Source organism: Oncorhynchus kisutch, linkage group LG4 (assembly GCF_002021735.2).
Source record: "Oncorhynchus kisutch isolate 150728-3 linkage group LG4, Okis_V2, whole genome shotgun sequence".
NCBI lineage: Eukaryota > Metazoa > Chordata > Actinopteri > Salmoniformes > Salmonidae > Oncorhynchus > Oncorhynchus kisutch.
In genome coordinates this window covers 59,457,455-59,480,585 of record NC_034177.2, presented here as the reverse complement: position 1 = coordinate 59,480,585, position 23,131 = coordinate 59,457,455, and positions in this window count along the sequence as shown.

The following is a 23,131-nucleotide window of genomic DNA, read 5'->3' as shown; positions in this document are numbered from 1 at the left end:
AGGGTTTCTTTTTTTCTCTTTGGTTTCTCTGTGGTTTCTTCTGCTTTTCTTTTCTCTTTTCTATATGGAGGTACTAAGGGTAGGTTCTCTCAATATTAATGGGGGAAGGGACAGGAATAAGAGGGCTTGGGTATTAGAAGTAATAAAACAGAAAAGGCTTAATGTAGTTTTCCTACAGGAGACACATAGTGATGAGGAAAATGAGGTTGACTTGTGTATGTGGTGGGAGGGTCAGCATATACTCAGTCATGGTACACATTTCAGTGCTTGGGTGGCAAACTAGTTTTTCTCAGGTTTAGGGGTGACTGTGGTTTCTACAACAGAGATTATCAAGGGTCGGGTTTTATTGGTCAAGGTGGATGTTATGTTTTTTTATGTTTATGCTCCTAATGAGGGTACAGAGCCTATTGCTGTATTTGATCAAATAAAGGAAACCTTAAAACAGTGTGACCAAGAGGGGTGTAAGGTTTTAGGGGGTGACTGGAACTGTACAGTGGATTTTACTGTTGATCGCACCGCTGAAGAACCACTTGCCTGTCTGGCCTATTAACTGAGTTTGAGCTTTCTGATATGTGGAGAGTAAGAAATGCAAAAGTTAGGCAGTACACATGGCTAAAAATTAATGAAGGTCGTGTCAGTGCAGCAAGGTTAGAGACGTTGTATGTATCTAAGCAATACTGTAGTAGGGTTGGAAAGTGTGCCATTACTCCTGTGGGTTTATCTGATCATCCTATTGTTACTGTTGATATTCACTTGTCCTGTCCACGAAGGTCATCACCTTACTGGTATTTTAATGTTAAATTGTTAAATGATGTCATGTTTTGGGAAAGGTTTTTGTTGTTTTGGGAAAAATGGAGGGTTACAAAAGGGAATTTTGAGTCCTTGAGACAATGGTGGGAGGATGGGAAAGCCCAAACACGATTATTTTGTCAATAGTGTACTGCTCTGTCTCAAGTTGAAGTTAAAGAGACTATCAAGGCCCTTGAACAGGACATCAGGTCTATTGAATTGAAGCTGCTCACTCAGAACGACCCTGGACTAGTCATGAACTTACAGGACAAGAGACATGAACTGAGGTCGTTTCTGCATGAAAGAGTGAAGGGTGCCTTGATTAGGTCTCGTTTCGCTTCCCTCAAGGATATGGATGCTCCTAGCGTTTAAAAAAACCTAGGACAGTCGACATTGCAATGTAAACAGATGGTCTGCCTTCGTCTCCCTGATGGGAAGGTGACCACGGATGACAGTGAAATGTGTCAACATGCCGTGGATTTCTACTCGGCCTTCTATAAGGCGGAGGATTGTGACTCTCTGTGTACTGAACAGTTGTTACACGGTCTTCCTCAATTGGGACCTGAGCAGAGAGTCGCATTGGACTCTGACATTACACTGCAAGAGCTGTCCACAGCAGTTATGCAGCTCTCAACAGGCCGAGCCCCTGGCATTGATGGTTTACCATCTGAGTTTCATAAGCACTTTTGGGGGTCTATTGGGGAATATTTTTATGAAGTGGTGTGTGAATCCTTTCATGAGGGTTCTCTTCCTGTATCCTGTCAACGTGCGGTGCTTCCACTGTTGCCAAAAAAGGGGGATTTGGCTCTCATAAAAAATTGGAGACCTGTTGCTTTGCTGTGCGCAGAATACAAAATTGTTTCTAAATGTCTCTCGAACAGGTTGAAAGAGTATCTGGGATTGTTGGTCCACAAGGACCAGTCCTACTGTGTACCTGATCGCTCTATTGTTGATAACTTGTTTCTGATAAGAGATGTTTTAGACATTTGTAAACTGTCTGACGTAAATGTGGGTTTACTTTCTTTGGATCAGGAGAAGGCTTTTGATCGTGTGGACCACCAGTACTTGTTTAAAACAATGAAAGCCTTTGGGTTTGGGGATGTTTTTTTGTCTTGGATGAATTTACTGTATGCTGGGGCCTCGTGTATGGTGAAGGTGGGGGGTGGTTTGCCCCATCCCTGTCCAAAGGGGCATCAGGCAGGGATGCCCAATTTCAGAGCAGTTATATAGTCTGGCGATTGAACCAATGCTTTGTTTTTTAAGAGCGAAGCTTACTGGTTTCTCTGTGCCAGGTGTAATGAAGGGTCCTACAATAGCACTGTCTGCGTATGCAGATGACGTGACAGTTTTTATTATAGGGGGTGAAGATGTTAAGGTTCTCTTAAACGCTTTAAAGGTGTATGGGGGGGGCCTCCTCAGCTAGAGTCAATTGGGGAAAGAGTGAAGCGCTGTGGGCAGGTCAGCTTCAGATGGGGTCTGCTCCATGGTTACCAGGGGGGCTTCAGTGGGGCAGAGATGGGATGAAGACATTGGTTTTTTTTCTAGGCTCTGATGTCTTTCAGAAAAAGAACTGGGAGGGTGTAGTGGAGAAGGTGTGTGCCAGACTGTCAAGATGGAAATGGTTGCTGCCCCAGCTGTCTTATAGGGGGAGGGTACTGGTAGCTAGTAATCTTGCTGCCTCTACCCAGTGGCACAGACTAAGGATTTTGCAGCCACTAAAGCGTCTGACACAAGAGCTTCAGAGGACCCTTGTCAATTTCTTCTGGTCTGGAAAACACTGGATTAAAGCTGCAGCCCTGTACCTGCCACTGTACGAGGGTGGGCAAGGCCTGGTGGACATTTCCTCTAGAATCATGGCGTTCCGGCTTCAAGCAGCCCAGAGATTGTTGTACAGAGACAGTTCTAGCTGGGTCGAAACAACCTACACATTGATGAGGAGAGCGGGCTGTTTGGGCTTAGACAAGCACCTTTTCCTCTTAAAGCTCGAGGGGGGTGATTTGCCTGGCCTGACTCCATTTTATGAGTCTGTTAGTCAGGCTTGGAGAGTCCTTGTCAAGTCCCATAAGGCCTGCACGCCACCAGGGATGTGGCTTTTTGAAGAGCCTCTATTTCACAACATTGCCATCCAGTCCTGTGTTCTGGTTTCAGCTAGCCTACGTTCATGCCTGTCAGGCGTGGGGTGTACCAAGCTGGGTCATCTGATGCAGAGCAGGAGCAGATCGGTAGAGGAGCTGGGAGAAAGAGCGGGGATGCGATCATCTCGCCTACTGAGGAAGGTCATCGCTGAGGTCTGCGACTCCTTGCCAGTGCTTCATCTGCAGTATGTGACTGATACTTCCAATTCTGATCGGTGGAAGGAGGGTTTGGATTATGTGTTCCCTGTACTGATTGTTAATGCTGCGATGGGGGCATTCGAGGAGGACGTGGGGATGCTGCTTTCCTTCGATACCCCAGAGCTGGGGGAGTTCAAGGAGGTGGGAAAGAAGGCCATGTACAGAATATGTGTAAAGTTGTCCCATGCCTCTTCCCTGGAAGGGGTAAAATCGATGAGGTGGGCGGGTGTGCTTGGTCCAGGTGCCTCTCCAAAAGGCTGTTGGCGATCATTATACAAACTGCCTATTGATAAGAGGACAGCTGTGTCCCAGGTTGGTCGGGATGATTGACCTGATCACTAATGGGTTCTCAACGTTGGGAGAGATTTTCTCTTCCCAACTGTATATATTTGGGCCAAAGTACAGGTTCAGTCAAAAGGGTGTAGTTGTGTTGCTTAATTTTGTGTTAGGGGCAGCAAAATTAGCGATATGGAAGACCCGAAAGAACAGTATTCGGGGACAGGGGTCTGTGGATGTGGCGGGAATGCTGGAGGGACTAAGGGTTGAGTTTGCCTATTATAAACTTGTCAACAATATTGATCTGTTTTTGAGTATATGGGGTATTCAGAGGAATTGAAGTTGTGTTTTTAATTGATGTGTAACTGAGGTTGGGCTCCCAGATCTCTCTCTCTCTCTCTCTCTCTCTCTCTCTCTCTCTCTCTCTCTCTCTCTCTCTCTCTCTCTCTCTCTCTCTCTCTCTCTCTCTCTCTCTCTCTCTCTCTCTCTCTCTCTCTCTCTCTCTCTCTCTCTCTCTCTCTCTCTCTCTCTCTCTCTCTCTCTCTCTCTCTCTCTCTCTCTCTCTCTCTCTCTCTCTCTCTCTCTCTCTCTCTCTCTCTCTCTCTCTCTCTCTCAATGCCTTTCAATCTGTTTATTAGTCATGTCTGTGCTGTTTGTTTACTAGAGTCTCTGCACAAGACATCTCATTACTGTCTCAGCAGCACACAACACCAGGGAACACCCTGGCATGGCATGTCCTTATTCTCATAACCCCAATTTAGCCTGTCCCTGGTTTACCCTACAGGGAGACACACAATATGACAGGGAACACAATCTGAGATACTGTAACTGCTGATATCTGTGGGGTTTGACGACAAAACAAACACCATGTTGTAACCGGTTCCTCCCACGGATGTTGACAGTAATGCATATGTCTGTATTGAGCACAGGCTATTTTCAGAAACATAGTACCCTTCCTGTCAACACACACGCACAAACGCTAGAATTGTCATCGGCCTGAAAATTTGAGCGCTGTCCAACCTAGCCCGACCATAACTTGAGTCCGACAAATCAGACATTTGATCAGCCTGAAAAATAAGAAATGAAATGCGCATAACAGCACATTTCACCAGTGAGATACTTTGACCGGTGAGAACAATGTGACGGAGGCATCAGCGTAGTGAGGAGACGAGCCTCCATAGCTTCAGAAGTTAGACAGATCTTTTTTAGTTTTTGTTCAAAGGGATACTTTGTGATTTTGGCAATGAAGCCCTTTATCTAATTCCAGATGAACTCACAGATAACATTTTTATGTCTCTGAATCCAGTTTGAAGGAACTTAGAGGTAGTTTCGGGATCTAATGCTAACTAGCGTTATCGCAATGACTGGAAGTCTATGGTATCTACTAGCATGCTAGCAGTTTACCATAGACTTCCTTTCATTGCGCTAACGGCAGTTAGCAATTGCGCTAACGCTAGTTAGCAACTTCCTTCAAATTGCACGCAGAGACATAAAAATGGTATCCACGAGATCATCGGACTCTGAGAAAGTAAGTAAATGGCTTTATTGCCAAAATCCTGAAGTATCCCTTTAAAACAGATTCCACAATCCAATCCAATATCAATTGCGCTCCAAGCCTCACGCAACTGCAACATGTTGGACAAAGCTATTTCATTTCATGAATGCTTTTAGTTTTTAGTTTTTTTTTGTCTTTGCTGTAACAAAGGCCTACCTCAATGTATCTCAATCAATCACGAATTCATACAGCATAGGAGTCATTCATGGCTTTAAAACAATAAAGCTTTTCATTTTGAAAATGAAACAACAAAGGGAGCCTGAATAATTAAACAATAGACTATTTAATGCATTTGGATAATCGCTCAAAAGCCCTGTGTTTCGAATGCATTTTTCATTCCGAAATAACTGCACCCAGTTTACGCCTGATTAGGAGAACATTTGGATCAGTTACATGTCTACTTTCCATATTAGCAGGGCAGTCATAGGGAAGATCCCGAGAAAGCACTAGTAAAAGGTGCGCAGACACACACACACACGCACGTACACACATTATTCTCTGTTGAAAATGCACAGAGCACAGGAGGCATGTTTGTTAAAGATTCTTCTTCTCGTGGATGTATTGATGAGGTGTCATATTGTATATAGGGAAGGATAAGAGGAGAAAAAAGAAAACAAGGGAAGGAACAACAGAGAATGAGAGAGAAATAGAGACAGATAAAGAGAAATGACCCATTTGGAGTGACTAAGGCCTGATGACATTGTGTCAGCGAGAGAACGACAACGAATGGAGAGGAAAAACAATCCCTACTGTATTACCTCCAGCATCACTTTTCTCCTGCAGTATTCTTCACCTCATTCTAGCTGTCAGCAGGTAGATTGGCCTCGTCGATGTGTTATATAGTTGTATTATCACCTCTCCTCCCTCCTCCTCCCTATCTCCTTTGCTCCTCTCCTCTCCTCTCCTCTCCTCTCCTCTCCTCTCCTCTCCTCTCCTCTCCTCTCCTCTTCTCTTCTCTTCTCCTCTCCTCTCCACCCCTCCTCTTTAGCTCTCAATATATCTCCTCCCTAAACCCCCATGCACGCACGCAGGCGCACACAAACACACCCACCCACACCCACACACCCACAGTTGCTATTTAATTCTCCATCCCAGCAAGCAAGACGAGGAGGAAAGACACATTAGTCTCAGTGCCCTCGTAAAGATTACCTTAGAGAGATCATCTAACTAGTGCTAAAAAACACACAGCTTTCATTTAGCCCTATCACGTACCCTCCATACAGTAATGCTGCTATCCAATACACTCACTAATCTGTCAGGGCGAGGGCGGACGGCAGAGTGGAGTGGGAGGCAGAGAGAAGAGGACACACAGGCACAACTAACACACACACAAAGACCATTAGAAACACATGCACAAACACCCACACCCACACCCACACCCACACACACACACACACACACACACACACACACACACACACACACACACACACACACACACACACACACACACACACACACACACACACACACACACCAAGCCTATCAAAAGCACAGTCCAATATAAGTGAAGAAACTTTTCTGTGTGTTTAAAAAAGATATATACATATTCTAGAGCGCTCTGAAGCGTTAGTAGTAAATGTGATAGAGAGACAGGCAGGGCTGGCGCTGTTCCTATTGTTATACCCGAGGCGTGTGGATGGCTGCTGTACGCACACACTGAGCTGTGGTGGGATAGCTTAAACGAATGAGCTCCATTCCATACTCACTCCACTCCATTTTCTTTTAGACATATTGGCAACCTCTTTCTCTCTTTCTCGCTCTCTCTGTGTCTCTCTCACACACACGCGGACGCACTCACATGCAGACGCACTCAATGCCCTTCCTCCCTATCCATTCATTCTCAATGCCCTTCCTCCCCTATCCATTCCTTCTCAATGCCCTTCCTTCCCTATCCATTCATTCTCAATGCCCTTCCTTCCCTATCCATTCATTCTCAATGCCCTTCCTCCCCTATCCATTCATTCTCAATGCCCTTCCTCCCTATCCATTCATTCTCAATGCCCTTCCTTCCCTATCCATTCATTCTCAATGCCCTTCCTCCCCTATCCATTCATTCTCAATGCCCTTCCTTCCCTATCCATTCATTCTCAATGCCCTTCCTTCCCTATCCATTCATTCTCAATGCCCTTCCTCCCCTATCCATTAATTCTCAATGCCCTTCCTCCCTATCCATTAATTCTCAATGCCCTTCCTTCCCTATCCATTCATTCTCAATGCCCTTCCTTCCCTATCCATTCATTCTCAATGCCCTTCCTCCCCTATCCATTCATTCTCAATGCCCTTCCTCCCTATCCATTCATTCTCAATGGCCTTCCTCCCCTATCCATTCATTCTCAATGCCCTTCCTTCCCTATCCATTCATTCTCAATGCCCTTCCTTCCCTATCCATTCATTCTCAATGCCCTTCCTTCCCTATCCATTCATTCTCAATGCCCTTCCTCCCCTATCCATTCATTCTCAATGCCCTTCCTCCCTATCCATTCATTCTCAATGGCCTTCCTCCCCTATCCATTCATTCTCAATGCCCTTCCTTCCCTATCCATTCATTCTCAATGCCCTTCCTTCCCTATCCATTCATTCTCAATGCCCTTCCTCCCCTATCCATTCATTCTCAATGCCCTTCCTTCCCTATCCATTCATTCTCAATGCCCTTCCTTCCCTATCCATTCATTCTCAATGCCCTTCCTCCCCTATCCATTCATTCTCGCCGAGGCCATACATCTACATCATACATCTGCTAAGTTATTCATCGAGCAGGTTGTTTATCATTTATCACGTGAAACAGGCCTCATTTCTGCTGTAGAGACACAGACAGTCTCTATAGTCTTCATTATCTGTGCTACAGATACAAAAAAATCTTTCAGCTAAAATAGGCCACCTAGTGGGTGGAGAGAGTAAAAACAACAGCCAAAAGACAATTGTTGAATATGGAATAGGACTATTCTTCAAGATAAGATTTAGGGCATACTCGTGCACGCACACACACATACACACGTGGTGGAGCTAGACTCACCCTTTCCAAACAGCAGATAAGATAGAGGGAATAGAGACATGATGATTACAGCATAAAGACCTCCCATCGCCTCCTCTGGGAGGCTTGGAAACTTTAATGACATGACAAGCATAGCCAACACGGTATGTGTGTGAGCGAACAAGTGTGTGTTTGAATGTGTGTGTGTGAGGAGGTTATATTCTGACCTACTGCCACACCCAAGTGTCCACTCCCTTCTAAACAAGAACACACAAACACAAACACACCCATCCCTTGTACCATCACCTGTGTTCATTATGTGTGACCTAATTTCAGTTCTAGAAATGGTTTACCAGAACCTAGCCAGTGTTTACTGCTATACTTTAGGTGTGTTGTATGCTATTGTTATGTACTGTATGTGTGTAAGCTATTGAGAGTTTTTTGTGCTTTTGTGCCTGCTAGTCATTGAACGTTCGTTATTGTGAAGTTACAATGTTGTTTGCCGCCGTCATTCCCTGTGGCAAGGGACAACAGGTGTGGACAAAAAACAGACTCACTCTCTCTCTTATTCCCTATGCATTTTTTTCTCTCTCTCTCTTTCTCTCTCTCTCTCTCCCGTGTGTGTGTGTGTGTGTGTGTGTGTGTGTGTGTGTGTGTGTGTGTGTGTGTGTGTGTGTGTGTGTGTGTGTGTGTGTGTGTGTGTGTGTGTGTATGTTAATGACCCTAGTAGATATGATCAAACACCCTTGCATACAGTGTGACAGGATCACGGTCTGACAATTTTCATTCCCAAATTTCCTAACCCTCCTATAACTCCTAACCACCTCCCAGAAATGGGAGCTCTCTATAAAACTCTGGGTGAATTCATACGCCTGGGAACCTGGAGTGAGACAGAATAAACAGAACAGGGAATAATGAAAAGAAAAGAAAGACAGAAAGACACAGACAGTGAAGAGAAATAAAAGAGCAGAGAGAGAAGAGATTGAAAGAGAAAGAGAGAGATAGAGGGTGAGAGAGAGAGAGAGAAGAGATTGAAAGAGAAAGAGAGATAGAGGGTGAGAGGGAGAGAGAGAGAGAGAGAGAGAGAGAGAGAGAGAGAGAGAGAGAGAGAGAGAGAGAGGGTGAGAGAGAGAGAGAGAGAGAGAGAGAGAGAGAGAGAGAGAGAGAGAGAGGGTGAGAGAGAGAGAGAGAGAGAGAGAGAGAGAGAGAGAGCGTTAATCTGGGCTCTGACCGTTAATCTAAAAAAATATATATATATATATTGATATTTCAAAAAACGTCCAGAAATCAGGATGACAAATATAAATTATATTTGGACGCAGTTCTATTACAGTTTTTTCCAACTGCTTGCACACAAAATCTTTTCATTTCACACGATTTTTGAAACCTCTCACTCAAAGTGCAAAACTTACACACCAAATATCTAAAACCATAAGCTATTTCTCAGCCTTTGACTCAGTTGTCAATTGCATAAAACACTTTTTTCAAAACAATACACACAATTCTCTACCTAAAACACAAAAATCTAACAGGAAGTGACTTGCTTTCCTTTTCCAAACACAACCAATCAAAATGCTACACTTATTCAGCAGGTCACACACACACTCCTCACATGTGCAAACACTAATAGAGAGGAAGTGGAAGAAGAGGACGAGGGCAAAGAAGAGAAGGAAGGAGAGCCATCTCTGATGAGATTAGGGCAACACTTGTTGATCATATGATCAACCACGGTTTGACCATGAGAGAGGCTGGACTGAAAGTCCAGCCCAACTTGAGTCGATTTACAGTGGCGTCCATAATTCGAACCTTCAGACATGAGAACAGGTATGCAACTATCTAATGACTATTTTAGCATTACAGTAATGTAGTGTAAAATACTTATGACTCCATAGTATTGCATAAACATTTGTAACTCTAAGCCATCCATTTACTGCGCTGCATTGAATGAATGAGGTTGGTTATCATGCTGTACTACATTTTTTTGTACATTGTTGCTGAACACATACTGTGTTTGAATTCTGTACAGAGTGGAAAGGCAAAGACATCATGGAGGACGAGGACACTTGTTTACAGATGTACAAGAGACTGCAATTATCAATATGGTTTTGGCCAACAATACAATAAGGATTCGAGAGATAAGAGAGCATATCTTGAATAATGACACCATATGTAACAACATCAATGCTGTAAGCATGTCGACCATACAACGCATCCTGCAACGGCACCGAGTGACGATGAAACAACTTTACAAGGTGCCATTTGAGAGATACTCTGACAGAGTCAAGAATATGCGACATGACTTTGTAGAGGTATGTATGCAACACTACTTCCAGTACTTCAGACATACCATATTTACTCATCTGTATATCCTTTTGTCTGTTACAGAGAGTATTGGAGCTGGATGCCAATGTAATTCGCCATTAATTTATTTATGTGGATGAGGTTGGCTTCAACCTCACCAAAACTAGGCGCCGCGGAAGAAATGTAATAGGACAGAGGGCAATTACCAATGTCCCTGGACAGCGTGGGGGTAATATAACTGTGTGCTCAAAACGGGGTCCTCCATCACAATGCCACACTGGGTCTGTACAACACCGGCCATATGCTCACTTTTCTGGATGCAATTTACACAATGCTTGTCCCTGATCCAGATCAGGAGCCTGCTAGATTTGTGGTTTTATGGGACAATGTTAGTTTTCACCGGGCTGTTCTGGTCCAAAACTGGTTTGCCACCCATCCACAATTTGTAGTTTTGTACCTACCCCCATATTCACCTTTTCAAAATCCCATAAAGGAATTGTTCTCAGCCTGGCGCTGGAAAGTGTATGATCGCCAACCCTATGCCCGCATGCCGCTTCTCCAGGCAATGGAGGACGCATGTGGGGACATAGAGGTTGCCTCTGTCCAAGGTTGGATACGCCATGCTAGGAGATACTTCCCTCGATGTTTGGCAAGAGAAAACGTGATGTGATGTGGACGAAGTATTGTGGCCAGACCCAGGCCGGAGAAGAGAAGCGGCATTACAGGGACCCCATTCACACACAATTGTGTTCTTTACCCTATTCTAAAGAATATACTTTTGGTTTACATATGTTTATGGTTTTGTTGTATGCTACTGTATACAACAGTAATGTTTGGCCTAATAAATATGTTCTGTTTCTACATTGCATTGGTGTTTACAGTGTACTTTTTACCCCTCTCAGCAGATTACTTTCACTGTAGAACATTGTATTGAAATGTAGATATAAGCCTATGAAAGACCAAAGAGCTTTAGATTTAGAACAACAGTGTTTACATGATATATCCAAAAATGTACTATTATGAAAGCAGTGTTTGCCATTTGATGCAAATGCTTCATTCTGACATGTGTTTATGGCATTTTGAATGCAGTGTTACATTTTGAAGGAGATGTGAGGCATTTTGCATTTTGTGTGTGCAGTTTTGGGAATTGTGTGTAGACAGTTTTGAAAACGTGTGTAAGCAGTTGGAAAAAACTGTACAACACATCAAAAACTACACGTATCTAGGACTAAATATCAGCAATGAGCTGAAAGACAAAGCAAGAAGAGCATTCTATGCCATTAAAAGGAACATTAAAATCGAAATTACAATTACAATCTGGCACAGAATTGTTTTCAACCAATTGCTCTATAGGGCTGCAAAGTATGGGGTTCACTGTCTAATAATGAGTACTGCATGCAGAGTATGTCTAATCGAAATACTGCATGCAGAGTTTTGCTAGACTGCCTCAAGACATCACTCTGACAATCTGGCCCTACCAAATCATCACAAAGCAAAAAGAAAAATATATCACCTATTGGAAAGACACCATAAAAATCTAAGTAAACTTCAATGCTATTTGGCAGACAGTACATGGTGGTAGACTATCTGACCACTGTGACTGACATAAAACTGATGAAAACACTGACTAGGTACAAACTCAGTGAGCACAGTCTGGCAAAAGAGAACGGTCGTCACAGGCAAACCTGGCTGCCCAGAGAGGACAGGTTGTGCTCACTCTGCTCCAAGGGAGAGGTAGAGACAGAGCTGCATTTCCTATTACATTGTGACAAATACTCAGACCTAAGAGAATATTTATTTCCCCAAATTATCATTCAGTACAACGAATTTGAAACTATAAAAGATGAATAAAAAATATAATATTTATTGGGTGAAAAGCCTAAATGTGCAGTTTTTGGCAGCCAAATATGTGTCCTCCTGCCACAACCTGAGGGACAGCCAGTGAAAAGTGCAATGTAATGCCAATAATATTTCACATTTTGTTTTGTTTTGGCTTTCATACCATGTCATGTGGCTTCTCAGTCATGTTGAGACTGGTCTACTACTATTGCTTTAATGTATTGTTATTCTCATTACAGTTTTTCTCAATTGCTAAAACACAATTACTGAAACCTTGCTCCATTTCCTGAAAACATTAAACACAAAACCTCATCTTCATGCACTATTTACATAACCTCTGACTCCTCTTGCAAAATGAAACATTCACCTCAAAACAGTTTTACCTGTGTTCAAAATCAAACACTCTCAAAATCATAAACAAAGTGATCAAAATGATATACACTCTCAAGCAGTCAGTAAACAATACACAGAAAAATAGAAAACACATTGTTCAAAACATACAATTCTCAGGGAAAAGTACATTTTTAATCAAGAAAAATATTCATATTTTTCCATCATTTTCCTTTGATGAACGAAAACATGTTCTATCATTGTAGCTCAAAATTGATCAGAAAATACTACTCTGCTTTGCTCTTTGCAATTTTGTTTTTTGTTATTCCTCCTCCTTGTACCCCTATTTTTACAGTACTGTACCCCATCAAAAACATGTCCTTTGTCTCTGTGATACTGTAATTCTTTGTTGATATGAACCTGCAACCAGTCAAAATCTATTGAGCAGTCAGTACTGTTAATAAATGGAAAGCACAATGTTCAGGGCCATACAATTCATCCATTGTACAGTATACAGCCTACAATGCACTGTACTACAGTATCCATTCTCAGACTTTCTCCTTCCCACCTTCAACAACCTGTTTGCTCTCTGACCTGTCTTATATTGGTTGTGTCGCATCATTTGAAACAGGTTAAATCAATTTTGAGTGGTTGTGTTCAATCAATGACATGTATTCTCTATTTGTATTTGATTGTTGCCACTTGTGTTTACCAGCATGGATGACATGTGCATTAGAGTGCAGAATGTGTTTTGAGAATGAGAATGTGTTTAGAGTTTTGCTGAAAAGTCTAAGTGAGATCTGCAAATTGTGTTTTATCATGTGAAATGGTTTAAGGTATTGACAACAGACTGCATAACTAGCTAAATCAGTCCAGGCAACTGAGAACTTTGTTCAGCCAATGGGTTTTAGTGTTTTAGCAATTGAGAAAAACTGTAATATTGCTGTTAATGGTAATCCCATTTCCACTACTACTATTATTGTTGTTGCTGTTGGTCCCACCCTTCTTGCTATATGTATACTTTGACAATGTAAGTAATTTAACTTGCCATGTCAAAAAGGTCTATTTAATTTAATTTAATTTGAGAGAGAGAGAGAGAGAGAATACTAGGGAATGTACAAAGATAGAGAGGGAAAGAGGAAAGGGAAAGATAAACTGAAAGAAAGACAGAAGGAGAGAGCAGTAAATGAAAGCAATAGTCAGGGAATAGAGCAGAGACACCTCATATATTAGTGATGTTGGTACTCTCCTCAGAGAGAGGAAGACCTAGGTCACACACACACACAGACCACTCAAAACGGACTTTGTGAGCTGTTCCCTTCAGGCTTCCAACTCTCTCACTGATCACTCTTTCTGTCTTTCTCATTGACAGGTACTCATTAATATATGTACAAAAAAGGTTTATTTAATTTAAAACGTGCAAACTCACAGACTCCTTACCAGCACATCCTGGATGCATGTACGTTCATTATACAGACACTAGCGGGCAGTGTAGTCAGTAGAAGAATAATATGCAGACACTCTGGGCGGAGGGGGGGCGTGCATGTGTGCGTGCCTACGTTCCTGAGTGCGTGCATGCGTGTGTATGTGTGCGTAGACGGCAGTGCTGCATTTATATGTGTGATTGATGATACAGAGTTTTGTCTAAAAACAATCCTGTAACATCAACCAGAGGACAAAACAACCTATCCACAAACGCCTGAATACACAATAGGGCTCTCAGTCTTTACAGATATGATTGGATTAAATCAGAAATTCCGAAAATTCAGAAAGGATGGAACAGTTCACACACACACACAGGCACACATACAAACACACACACACACACACACACACACACACACACACGCACGTTAGTATTCCATAGGAGTGTTTCAAACAGCTCTTAGAAGACGTCAAGTGTAAAATCACCAGAAAACTGTTCCTGCTCCCTCATCCTGCCCCTCCATCACCACTGAGGTACTCTGGGACTGGGTAAATGTAAATGTGTCAGTTTCTCAGTTTAGGAAGAGAACAGATAAATAAGAACCCATAAGAACAAAATAAGTATTTCAATCATTTCATTTTTGTTGTTTTTCACGCACCCACAAACATTGCGTAAAAAGGCCTGTTTCCAAGTGATTTTCTGTTTTCTGTGCAACTAGAACCAAAAACTCGAGATCGCCTTTACTTCACGCATACAAAGCGCTCACTCGCCCTCCATTTGTCAAATCTGACCATAACTCTATCCTCCTGATTCCTTCTTACACGTAAAAACTCAAACAGGAAGTACCAGTGGCAAGCTCAACACGGAAGTGGTACAATGAAGCAGATGCTAAGCTACAGGACTGTTTGGCTAGCACTGACTGGAATATGTTCATCCGATGGCATTGAGGAGTTTAGCACATCAGTCACCGGCTTCATTAATAAGTGCATCAACGACGTCGTCCCCACAGTGACCGTACGTACATATCCCAACCAGAAGCCATGGATTACAGGCAACATCCGCACTGAGCTAAAGGCTAGAGCTGCCCCTTTCAAGGAGCGGGACTCTAATCCAGACACTTATAAGAAATCCTGCTACGCCCTCCAACGAACCATCAAACAGGCAAAGTGTCAATACACCAGTTCTGATGCTCGTCAGATGTGGCAGGGCTTGCAAACTATTATGGATTACCAAGGGAATCCCAGCTGCGAGCAGCCCAGTGACACGAGCCTACCAGATGAACTAAATGCCTTTTATGCTTGCTTTGAGACTAGCAACACTGACCCATGCATGAGAGCACCAGCTGTTCCAAACAACTTTGTGATCACGCTCTCCGTAGCCGATGTGAGTAAACAGGTTAACATTCACAAGGCCACATACCTACATGTTTCAAGAAAACCTCCATAGTCCCTATGCCCAAGAACGCCAAGGTAACCTGTCTAAATGACCGTAGCCATGAAATGTTTTGAGAGGCTGGTCATGGCTCAAATCAACACCATCATCCCAGATTCCCTAGACTCACTCCAATTAGCATACCGCCCCATTAGATCCACAAATGACCCAATCTCTATTACACTCCACATTGCCCTTTCCCACCTGGACAAAAGGAACACCTACATGAGCATGCTGTGCATTGACTACAGCTCAGCGTTCAACACCATAGTGCCCTCCAAGCTCATCACTAAGCTAAGGACCCTGTGACTGAACACCTCCCTCTGCATCTGAATCCTTAACTTCCTGATGGGCCACCCCCAGGTGGTTAAGGTAGGAAACAAAACATCAACCATGCTGACCCTCAACAACACGGGGGCCCCTTAGGAGTGTGTGCTTAGTCCCCTCCTGTACTCCCCCTTCACCCACGACTGAGTGGCTGCACACGACTCCAACACAAATCTTTAAATTTGCTAATGAAACAACGGTGGTAGGTCTGATCAACGACGATGATGAGAGAGCCTATAGGGCGGAGGTCAGAGACCTGGCAGTGTGGTGCCAGGACAACAACCTCTCCCTCAACATCAGCAAGACAAAGCAGCTGATCGTGAACTACAGCAAATAGAGTGCTGTGCACACCCCCATTCACATCGGCAGGGCTGTAGTGGAGTGGGTCGAGAGCTTCAAGTTTCTAGGTGTCCACATCACTAAGGATGTATCATGGTCCAAACATACCAACACAGTCGTGAACAGGGCATGACAACGTTTCTTCCACCGCTGAAAAGATTTGGCATGGTCCCTCAGATCCTCAAAACGTTATACTGAAAGCATCTTGACTGGCTGGATCACCACTTGGTATGGCAACTGCTTGGCATCTGACTATAAGGCACTACAGAGGGTAGACGCTACAGAGTGTAATGCCATCCAGGACCTTTATATCAGGTGGTGTCAGAGGAAGGCCCTAAAAATGGTCAAAGTCTCCAGCCACCCAAGTCATAGACTGTTTTCTCTGCTACCACTCAGCAAGTGGTACCGAAGCACAAAGTCTGGGACCAAAAGGCTCCTGAACAGCTTCGACCCCAAGCCATAAGACTGGCTACCCTTAATATTTGCATTGATCCCCTTTTTATTTGCATTTATCTTGCACCGGCTCTATGCCCACTCACTGGACTCTACCCATACACTCACACATACTACACTGATTTATTTCAGTTTTGTCAATGATCTACACAAAATACTCCGCAATGTAAAAGTTGAAGATATAATATTTGTGAAAATTCATGAAATATAAAACACTAATATCTTGATTAGATAAGTATTCAATCCACTAATATCTCAATTAGATAAATGTTCAATACATGTTAGGATCACCTTTGACACAGAGGTGAGTCTTTCTGAGTAAGTCACTAAGAGCTTTCCACACCTGGATTGTGCAACATTTGCCCATTATTCTTTTCAAAATTCTTCAAGCTCTGTCAAATCGGTTGTTGATCACTGCTAGACAACCATTCTCAGGTCTTGTCATACATTTTTAAGCAGATTTAAGTCAAAACTGTAACTCGGCCACTCAGGAACATTCACATTCTTCTTGGTAAGCAACAACAGCGTAGATTTGGCCTTGTGTTTTAGGTTATTGTCTTGCTGAAAGGTGAATTCATCTCACAGTGTCGGGTGGAAAGCAGACTGATCCACGTTTTCCTTTAGGATTTTGCCTCCATTCTGTTTTCTTTTCTCCTGAAAAACAGTTCTAAACAATTACAATTATAATCATACCCATGATGTAGCCACCATTATGCTTGAAAATATGGAGAGTGTTACTCAGTCATGTGTTGTATTGGATTTGGCCCAAACTTTGTATCCAGGACAAAAAGTGAATTGCTTTGCCAATGATTTTGCAGTATTACTTAAAAGCCTCTTTGCAAACTGGATGCATGTTTTGGAATAGCTTCATTCTGAATAAGCTTCCTTCTTTTCACTCTGTCCATTATATTAGTATTGTGAATTAACTACAATGTTGTTGATCAATCCTCAGTTTTCTCCTATCACAGCCATTAAACTCTGTAATTGTTTTAAAGTCACCATTGGCCTCATGGTGAAATCCCTAAGTGGTTTCCTTCCTCTCCGGCAAATGAGTTAGGAACGACACCTGTACCTTTGTCGTAAGTGGATGTATTGATACACCATCCAAAGTGTAACTTCACCATGCTTTACCCATCTACCAATAGGTGCCCTTCTATGCGAGGAAATGGAAAACCTCCCTGGACTTGAGAACCTTACAGATAGTTGTGTGTGGGGTACAGAGTTGCATGGACTCACTCTGTGTTTAGTCATGTTAAACACTATGCAACTTATTATGTGAGTTGTTAAGCAAATTTGTGACCCGATTCAGGAAACTAGGTGTATGTCATTGGTCACTACTTCACAGGAGAGCCGTTTGAACGTAACCAAAAAAATTGGGATCAAAATGCATTTTTTTTGCAGAAATGCCTTTTCAAACAAGTGAACTTTCATGCGCCTTAATAACAAACGTGTATGCCGTCTGTAAATACGAATAAAGCTGTTAAATTACCAGCCTAGTTGGTTTAGCCACAGAACAAGCGGGCAACCTTCCCGCTAGCCATTATTGGCTGAGATAATGAGTGGGCTGGACATGCTGAGAGATGCACTGGGATTTGTCTGCCATATTGCACACTTCTGTCTATTGAAGCTGGTCAGTCTGTGTAGATAATCCTGTCTAGAGTGGCTTAAAATAAAATGTATGGTGTATTAAAACTGCTTAAGAGTTGCTCTCCATTTTCTGGAGGACTGAGTTTCGAAATCACTGGAATTCGAGTTTGATAGCTAAGGAGATTGAGGAAACACCTGTCCCCGGATTACATATTAAAACTAAGGGCAACCATGGCATCCGACAGGAGACGCGTAAGATGGGAAAGATAGTCTAGCTAGCTACATTTTCAGATATTACACATTTCTAATTTTGACAGAAAAAAACAATTGCTTGGCTAGCTATAGCCTTTATTGAACCTGGTTGGTTAGTCCACCTGCAGATTCATGCAGGGTAGTAACGTAATGAGTTGTGATTATGTTTCATTGTTTACCTAGCTAGCTAGCTACATGTCTTAACAAAATACTCCGCTATGCAAGTAACCATTTCGGGTGTGTTCGTAAATTCAGTCTGGCCATCTACTCCAATTTCAGTGCACTCTGGTCTGAGTGTGCCAGAGATCGCAGAATAACTGATGAATTTACGAACGCTAAACACCCGTTGAAAATAGCTGGTGTCAGCAATTGTCGGCAAAAAAGTGGAATTAAATTGTTGCCAACAGCCCAGTTGCAGTCACCGACGCTCTGGATAACATAACAGCCTAACCAGCTCTGCTAGGGTGAGTAAATTTGTCAGAGTGAGGTGTTCTCTCATTATGTGTCTGGAAGTCGCTATCAAGCTAGCCAATATTAAACAGTTAGCTCGGGTGCTTGACTGCTGTTGTTAGGGCAGAATGTTCGGATCAACCCTATTAATCGGCTAGAGCATCAGGTGTGCGCTCTGAACGCGAAACGCTCTGAATTTACGAACGGACAATCTGGCAACACTGTTGCAGTCACCAACGCTCTGGATAACATAACTGCCTAACCAGTTCTGCTAGGGTGAATAATGTTCCGTGAGTTGTTTGTTCTCTCTCACTTAGATGTCTGTAAGTAGCTAGCAAGTTAGCTTGGGTGCTTGACTTGCTGTTGTTAGTACATTCGGATCAACCCTTAAAGAGACGGGTGGGGCTAAAACTTAAGAGGGTGTGAACAATGCTGACCGGGTAAAGACAAAGAAGGGCTCTCCAATAGTAGTACCAAAACATTAAAGGCTATTTTACAAGTTTATCAACTGCCAAAGAAAAATTACATTTTCATTGTTCCTCAACTGTACTGTATGATATACGACATTGTAGCTCTGAGTCTCTACTTTTATCCAATGTAAAAAAAACACAATTCAAATTTAGCTAAATAAGACCGATTTGAGCCGGTTGGTCACATTCGTACTCCTGAACGTATTTCGGCTTGCCATAAAAAAATGAATTGAATACTTGTTGACACAAGTGCCGCTTTTCATTTTTTATTACATAAAAACAACATAATTCCACATTGACATTATGGGGTTTTGTGTGTAGGCCAGTGGAAAAAAATCTCAATTGAATCCATTTTAAATTCAGGATGTAACACAACAAAATGTGGAATACGTCAAGGGGTGTGAATACTTTCTGAAGGCACTGTAGTTGTGGAGGGTCACACAGGCCTTCACAATGGTCTCATCTTTCTCTGGGGCAAACCCCAAGGACCCAGGATCCTCCATCTCGCAGCAAGGATGCCAAAGCAGTTCTCTAAAATTATTCTGCCTCTTGAGTGACGGTAATTGCAGATCTTCTTGGCATCATCAAGGCCAGAAGAACCTATGAATAAAAGAAGAATGTCAGTGTTGAAAAGTAACATGAAGGTCATTAAATATGTACAGTAACTAGTGCTTGACTTGGGCAGGAGCTCACCGGAGCTGAATACCGACACTTCACATTTTCTACTGCTTAAGCTCCAGTTCCTCTTCTTGAATATTAGCTCAAAAGCATTGTGGATTTCTTGCACCTAAATATAAACAGTACCCACACCCAAAATGAGTACCAGTACCTATTTTAAGTCAAGCACTGACTGTAACAACTGTCTAAACTTTGGACTGCACTTTTGTGAGGCATATCATTACAACATTATAAATTGTTTTCACATAATTTACAATATCTTACCTGGTTATGGTCACATCATGTTGACCTTCAGAGGGAATGCCTCGTCTCCATGAAGACATATGGGCTTTGTGTTTGGGTCCCCGGCAAAGCCTCTGGCCTTGGAAGTGGCAGCTGGCCTGCAATGAGTTTCGGACCCGAACTTGCTTCGCGAGAAGATTCCCTCATCTCCCTCCTGACCAAATGTGCCCACGTCGACCATGGCGAAGTGGTACTTTGCATCGCAGACTGCCATCAGGGCCATTGAGAAATAACCCTTGAGTTGTAGTAGTTATAGTACTTGCTGCCCGAGTTTGCCAAAACTCAGATCCGAATACACCGAATAGTGACAGTCAACCTTTCATCAGCACTTACGGGCAAGATGTAATTTCTCTCGTTTGAGATGTGAGGGGCAAGCCACTGAAGCAAGTTGTCAAATCTTGCAGCCGACATCTGTTAGTATTGAAAATGTCTTTCCCCGTCAATGCTTCGCATAGGTCGGACAAGAGACATATTCTCCATCATGCCGTCTTGAAGTGTTCAGTGAACGAACATGCCATTTTCTTCCTCGTTTGTTTTTATTTCCCACAAGTAGTAAGAGCTCTTCCAATTTGGTGGCAGACATGTTTGCTTCTGCAGCTAGTTAAATACTTAAAGTAGAGTTGAAAGCATAGAACAGCAGACGTGTAGCTAGTTAGATAGTATTTTTAAACAGGCATATAACACTGGATCTGGAAGTTCAAATGACATTGCTAGCTAGTCAAAAAGAGTGCCTTGGTCCCTCTTGCTTGGAAATCTACTCTGGCACCCCAAGACCCCTAGTGGACAGACACTAAACAACGCGGACTTCCTCTAGCTAAGTTAGCTAGGTAAATTGCTAATGTCACAGCCAACGACAATATAGCCAATAACAACTAGCTACTTAGCAGACGTGTTATGTGGATTTCACATAAGATGCAGGGGTAAGAAATTGCACAGTGCTGTTTTGACTAAAGCAAGCTAATGCAAGCTGGTAAGCAAAGAAGGACACATTTAAGCCGCACAAAAGGTGAGGACAAACTTCTATCAGACTTTATATTTGACAACATTGTTTACTTTGAAAGAAAGTAAGGTTTGATTGATTTAGAGATTGTTACACATTCCCAAATATGTTGCATGACAGTTGTGTGAATATCATGCAAAAATGTAATAATTGAATAATTGAATGTCTCAGTAAGACCAGTCTGCAACACCCGTATGTATACTGGAGAGTGGAGTAAAGCAGACTTTGAATGTGAGTTAGTCCCAAAAAGACATGGACTGACAAACATAATTCCAACATCTTACTATTTTCTCAAGGATTTTTGTATAGAACCTTAGCTAATACACCACCCTAACTCCTCCGGCTCCACTGACTCATTCCTCCGAAATGCAGCTGCAAACCGATATTGGACTGAACGAGAGAAGCATCGATCGTCAGACAGGCCAGACAGAGCATCAGAGAGGGACGCAAAGAAAGGAGAATGCGATGTCGACGGAGATGGGCTAGTTCATAAGTGTGTACCAATTTGTTCACCCAACTTACAAAATAACACATTGGTTTCCTTAGCCTGTAAGCAGTCTAGCGACATGGTATGACAATTCATCCTTTGGTTTAATTTTGCTGGCGCTGTTTCAACAACAACAACAAAAATCCCATTCAAGTCAGGGGACCGTTATTAGCATTTCTTTGCGCATCATGACGTGTTTATTAGGATAACCTATGGTCTATTGTATTTCACAGGCCATAGTCGAATTAATGAACTCTCTGCTGGAGAAAGGCAGTGCTTTGAGGGGGCTACAGAAAACATGATGTCTGATGTGGAGACATACCCAGAAGACCCCAACTTGTTTTTCGTGAGATCCCCACCCTGGTGCCCACTTGAGTTCGAGGACTTAATCGCATCAGTAGACCAGAGAAGGACCAAGCGAGGGGTACACTCTTAGAAATAAAGGTGCTATTTGAACCTTGAAGAGAAACCCTTTGAAGGACCCTTTTTGGTTGAAGGTAGAACTGATGTCGGGACATTGACAAGCTTTACGTGAGTTGACTGATGACCATGAAAACACACAAGACTGATGGCTGTAACAATGGTGAGGTGTGAGTGTCAAGAGAGCAACCCTTATCACTGTCTTTAGTGTCTGCACTTCTCAGCAAGTAGAGGGGATGTCACAGACAGGACACAGAAGTACTCAGGATCTGTAGTGCCCATTGAGTGGTTTTCACACTTATTTTGAGTGAGCACATATACCAGTCTTTAGAGTAACTGTTAAACTTTTGGACACCACTCTCACTAAGGGCAAACCAGATGGGATGGCGTATCGCTGCAGAATGCTGTGGTAGCCATGCTGGTTAAGTGGGCCTTGAATTCTAAATAAATCACAGACAGTGTCACCAGCAAAGCATCCCCACACCATCACACCTCCTCCTCCTCCATCTGTTCACATACTCTGCGTCTCACAAAGACATGGCAGTTGGAACCAAAAATCTCAAATTTGGACTCATCATTCCAAAGATCAGATTTCCACCACTACCTTGTCACAACACAACTGATAAGCTCAAACACATTAAGAAGGAAAGAAATTCCACAAATTAACTTTTATTGAGGCACACCTGTTAATTGAAATGCACCTCATGAAGCTGGTGAAAAGCTGTCATCAAGACAAAAGGTGGCTACTTCGAAGAATCTCAAATATAAAATATATTTTAAGTTGTTTAACACTTTTTTGGTTACTACATGACACTATACAGTATGTGGTATTTCATAGTTTTGATGTCTTCACTATCATTCTACAATGTAGAAAATAGTAAAATAATTAAAAACCCTTGAATGAGTAGGTGTGTCCAAACGTTTGACTGGTACTGTATATCTTCAGAGAGGTCAGGAAGTGACAAGACCCGCCAGCCCGCCCTAATAAACCATTGGCAACCTGCCTGACCTTAACCCGCATATACAGACAATGCATTTTGCTAAGCCATTCGTGAGTCAACTTATCTATAATTAGATACATGCAGCTTCTCTTCTGTCATTACTTGTTGCCCTAGAAGTCTAAATAAACCAT